This window comes from Propithecus coquereli, unplaced genomic scaffold (genome assembly GCF_000956105.1).
Source record: "Propithecus coquereli isolate 6110/MARCELLA unplaced genomic scaffold, Pcoq_1.0 Scaffold29, whole genome shotgun sequence".
Lineage (NCBI taxonomy): Eukaryota > Metazoa > Chordata > Mammalia > Primates > Indriidae > Propithecus > Propithecus coquereli.
The window spans coordinates 5114589-5120669 of NW_012148507.1; positions in this window are offsets into that span (position 1 = coordinate 5114589).

Sequence of the window (6081 nt, forward strand, 5' to 3'; positions counted from 1 at the left end):
AAAAATTAAATAAATATTAAGATAATAAGTTTAAAAAATTTTAAATTGTAATAACAAAGGCTAACATGTAGAGCTTACAATAGTGCTATACAATAGATACATACTATGAGCTGCGTGTGTAGTTTAAAATGTTCTATTGCTGGGCGCAGTGGTTCATGCCTATAATCCCAGCTACTCAGGAGGCCAGGGTGGGAGGCATGCTTGAGTCCAGGAATTCGAGACCAGTGTGGGCAACATAGCAAGACCTTCTTTAGAAAAACTTAGCTGGGCATGGTGGTGCACACCTGTAGTCCCAGCAACTCGGGAGGCTGGCACAGAAGAATTGCTTGAGCCCAGGAGTTGAAGGCTGCAGTGAGCTATGATCATATCACTATATCCAGTTTGTACGAGAGTGAGACCCCGTTCCAATAAAAAAAAGTAAAGTAAAATAAGTGTTGTTGAGGACGTAAAGAAATTAGCATCCACATACATTGCAGATGAGGATGAGAAATGAAGCAACTACTGTGGAAAACAGATTGGTGGTTCCCCCAAAAGCTAAACATAAAATTACCATATGACTTAACAATTCCACTCTTACATATGTACCCAAAAGAATTAAAAACAGGGACTCAATCAGATATAGTGCTGAATGCTAATGTTCATTGTAGCATTAGTTATAGTAGCTAAAAGATGGAAATAACCAATGTCTATCAGTAATAGATATCCACTTATCAATAATAAGTGGAGAAACAAAATGTGTTATATACACATAACAGGAGATATCATTCAACCATAAAAAGCAAAGAAGTTCTGATGCATGCTACAACGTGAATGAACTTAGAAAACATGATGCCAAGAGAAAGAAGCCAGACACAAAAGCACAAATATAGTTTGATTCCACTTACCTGAAATATCTGGAATAGACAAATTCATAGAGACAGAAAGTAGGTTAAAGGGTACCAAGGGCTGGAGGAAGTAGAGAATGTGGAGCTCAATGGTAATAAAATTTCTGGTTGGGGAGATGAAAAAGTTTAGGGAATAAACAGAGCTGATGATTGCCCAACATTGTGAATATAATCAATGCCACTGAATTATTAATAAATTCATCAATTAATTATTAATCAATTCATTAATGAATTGATTATTAATTAGTGCCACGGTTAAAATGGCAAACTTTAAATTGTATATAATTTACCACAATAAAAAAACATAAACGACACGGTTAAAATATATATATATATGAAGATAAGCACACGCTGGGAGAAAATAGACTTGCTATCCAACAAAGGATTTATATTCAGAATATGTGATGAACTATTAAAATAATACCAAAAAACATTCAATAAATAAATAAAGAATTGAACAGACACTACACCAGAGATGATGTATGAGTTGCCAATTAGCACATGAAAAACTGCTCAGTTCTATTAATCATCAAGGATGTGCAAATTAAAACCATTTCACACCTATTAGAATGACAAGAATACCCAAAACAGGACAATATCAAGTGATGACAAGAATTTGAAGCAACTAGAACCCATTTATTTCTGATGGCAGTGTAAAATAGTACAACTATTGTGAAAAAGTTTGTTAATGTCTTATAAAATTGAACATCTACTTACCATATACTTCAGCAATCCCACTTCTAGGTATTTACCCAAGAGAAATAAAAACTTGTCACAGAAATATTTGCATATAAATATTCATAGCAGTTTTACTCACAATAGTGAAACACTGGGAATGACTTGAATGTCCAGGAACAAGTGAGTGTACAATCAAACTGCCACATTCATGCAATGAAACAATACTTAGAAATTAAAAAAAAAAAATTATTGATACATGCAGTAGCATGGATGGATATATCTAAAAATCCATATGCTAAGAGAAAAAAGTTAGACATAAGATAATACATACTGCTCAATTCCATTTATATAAAATTCTAGAGTAGGTAAAACTAATCTTTCTTTACAGAAATGTATTCAGTGGTTGCCTGGGGCAGGGAATAGATTGACTTCCTATCGGATACCGAGGGCAGCTGTGATGATGGAAGTAGTCTCTATCTTGATTAGGAAGTTGGTTAAATCGCCATATATGTGTGTCAAAATTCATTGAACTATATATATGAAATGTAAATTTTCTTGTATGTAAATTATACTTGAAAAGAGTTGATTGAAAAATACATATCACTCAAATACTTGAATTAAACAGAGTTACCTATTAATATAATTGCAGTGCAGAATGGTGTATTTTACTCATAACATAATAATCATGAAGGGAAAGATTAATATATTTGAAATATTTGAGCACAGAAATGTTTAAATATCTGCAAAGCAAACAAACAAAAAGAGGAAATGTGACAAGAAACTTGTTTTATATATTTAGGATATATATTTATATAAAATAAATAAAATATATTTATATAAATATATTTTATATATTTATATATTTGTTTTATATATTTACACACACAGAGGTCTCTCTCTCTTTCTCTCTCCCTGTCTCTCTCTCTCTATATATACATATATACACACACATATATATACATATGCACACACATATCTATTAATAATTCCAAGAAATTGATAAGAATTTAAAATCCCAAAATCCGATGGTAAATTTTAATAAACAGGCAATTTCCTAAACAAAAGACAAAAAGAGTACTAAAAATATGAAAAGATGCTCAACCTCATGGCAAATTAAAATCTCAATGATAATAAGTTTGTTTTTTACAAGATTGGCAAAGCTTGGGAAATTCAGTAATTTAGTATCAGCACTATATAGAAAATAAAATGTTTTTATTCTCTTTCTTTCAAATATAAATTTATAATTTTAAGTGCTATCTGATGGAATGATGAAAATGTAAATCATATGTACCTTTTTACCAGTATTTTTCTTCTAGCTATGTAGTTTAAAGAGATGTGTGTGATTGTGTATGTATTCAGTACTACTAATAAAAGAATAAAAGGATAATTAACTAAATATTAACCAAAATGAAAGTTGTAAACTTAAGTGAAAAATATCCAGGAAAAAAGATTAAGCCATGTATAATATCACATATGTCTAAGCATACATAGAAAAATGAAAGGAGAAATTGTTAATGAAAACAGAAATGCTCTCTGGAAGGAGAATAGTGAGGAGCCCTTTTTATCTTATTGCATTTTTATACTGAAAAATATTAGAGTGAAAAATACCAAAATCTTAATTCAAATCAGTTTCTGCTCCTATAAAGCCAAGATTATAGTCCATCTTTTAAAGATGAAGAATATTCCTTCTTATACTTAATATTCTTTATTATAATGGCACATCAACATTTTAGGTAAGATGATTTAAGCTAAAGAATATAAATTTCAAAAAAGTGTTGACTCTGAATTTACATCATTTTCATTTCTTCTAGATCTGATGAAATTATACTTGCCATTAAATTTACAGATTCACGTATTCTCTTCTGAGATGTGCACATGAGAATATCCACAGAAATGTATTATATTCCAAAATATTTTCCATGATTGTACATATTTCATTCCTGAAAGTTATATTCTTGATTTCTGACACAGCAGAGTTATTTTATAAAACTTCATGGATATTTTCTTCATTGCTAATGCTTCATGCATAAAATTAACCAGCTTTTATCAGCTGCTTTTCAGAGTTATTTTTCTCAATAACACAGCCATTTTTGAGATTTGAGGGATAAAGTTGCTTTCTTTGGTATGTGACAGATATTGTCTTATGACCACCAGCTCTACCCTCTTCTCTGCTTCTTGAGCTGCACAGAAAAGTGCATTTCAAAGATATACCTTTAGCTAGGGATTTGGATGCAGCAGGGTTTTAGCTAGTGTGCTGGGAAGATACTGTGTGGGGAAAGAAAGGCAGGGGGCGATTTCCTGCTATGTTTTTCTTTAAGCAAGCAAGGTCAAGGCGACGCCTGTCTTCAAGTGCAGCATGCTCAGCATTTGTGTCTGGTCCACAACTTTGCCTGGACTGGGAGGCAGTTAGTTGCACAAGCAGCAGAAGCAGCAGCGGCTGCAGCCTCCTAACATCTGGATCTCACCTATGACAGTTGACCTTGAACTTCAAAGCAGTGGTAGTTTCTGACTCCCATTCTTCTACATCTTTTGTAAGCCCTGAATTCCCTATATGAGATTCTTTTCTTCTCAAAAGACCTGAAATGATTTCTCTTTCCCTCACTGAACATTAACATCTAGAGTATTTGGTAACGAAAGTGGTGAGTAGTCTGGGGTCCAAATCAAACACAAAATAGGTGATTCTGGCTCAGTGAGTGACTGGAAGGCTGGTCTGTGTTACCTTATCCTTGATGCTTTTAAGAAAAGAGATAATAAAGTGAGGAAAGTTAACTGCACAAGTAGTAATAGGAAAAATATAGACTCTTTTCTTGCAACCTAAATAGACTGAGAAATGAGAAAATTTCAAGGCTTACAAGTATGGAAAAGCCAAACAGCAAGAAATAAGAGAGACTTCCTTTGAGTGCTCTCTGTCAGAGACGAAGTCCAGAAAACGGTGGTGTTTCCCGTGGTAGGTTGATCTACTGGCTCTAATTCTTCACCCTCCCTGTAGCGTTTGTCATGTGACTTGGCATTCCTCATGCTAAAGGTGCAAATATTCTCCCACCTTTGCCTTTGGGTCTGGCCATGTGTCCAGCTTTAGCCAATGTAATGTGGACAAAAGTGAGCGTGGCCGGATCTGAGCACAAGCCTTGAAAGGCGTAGCAAATTCCTGCTGTGGCAGAGGCTGTCTTCTGCCTCTGCAGTTGCCACCAGAGGAAGCCCAGCTAACATGCTCACCCAAAGAGAATGAGGGACACACAGATGCAGCCCACAGCCCAGAGTTGACTCATCCAGCTGAACGCAGCGAAGATCAGCTACATCTCAGCCAACGGTAGACACGCGAGCGAAATTAATGCTTAGTGTTGCGTGCCACTGAGATTTCGTGATTGCTGGCAATTACAGACTGATGACCTCCATATCTAAGCCTGTGGTTTCAGATCACTTCACAATAGCCACTATTCACTTGAGAGAGGGAAAGTTAAGCAGAGAGAACAGTTAGTAAATGTGCTCAGAATCAGGACTGGACAAGACAATTGCTGTTTTAACTTTCACATAAAAGTGTCTGGGGGTAAACAAACCAGAACCCTAGTAAGTTTTGAGAAAATCACTTTATCAATGAAACAGCAAGCCTGGCCTGCAAAAGCCAGTGATCACTCCACTAATACAACAGCCTGCAGATCTCCAAGATTCACCCACGGAGTAGGAGGAAGCTGTGCGTTCCCCAAGAAGGGTGTTTTCTCCAGTACTGATTTCAAACACAGCCACAGGTAAGAATGAACAAGTAGGAGTCTCCCAGAGGGCAAAATCAGGAGCAGTGGGGATTACCGGACAAAGGAATTCCTTCCAGAAAGCAGAACTAACTAGCGTTTGACCAAGGAGTTTAGACCACTGCCGAGGCAGGGATTTCCCATCATTCCTTGCCAGCAGAGCATTGCAATTTTTCCATTGCTATAGAACTACTGTGCATCCGCAATTCTTCCCTTGATTCACTGGGACAGTTTAAAGCAACTGTCCGGTTGCATATTGGGTATTTGCGAGGAGTAGGGACAGATACATTTTCTATTAGTTTATATTCTATCACTTAACCAGAAGCCAAACTGGAACCCTATGGAAAGCACTGCACATCACCCAGAGATCCTAAACGTCGAGTTGGATACTGTAGCTGCAGGGAATTTGGAGCCGTGTCCTTGAGGAAGTGATCAGTGAGGGAAAGTTCTCACCAAATGCAATGTGTGTGGAAATGATGTTTGCAATTCCATGTGACTTACTTGAAAGCAGACACTTCTCATCCATTGTCTCTTTTCCCCTTTCTACAGGTTGGAACACCAGACTGCCAGGAAGCCAGACTTGACCTTGCGAAGGGGGGTAACTCCTTCAGAAGCAGTGAAGCAATAAGAATAATTGCCCCAAAACTTCATGGAGTTAAGCCATCCACTTGTCCTAGAACGTCCACCTTCCTCTGGAATAAAAATAAAATATTTTTTCTTCTTGTTTAATCCACTAATTCTCTCTCTCTCTCTCTCTCTCTCTGCCTCCCTAC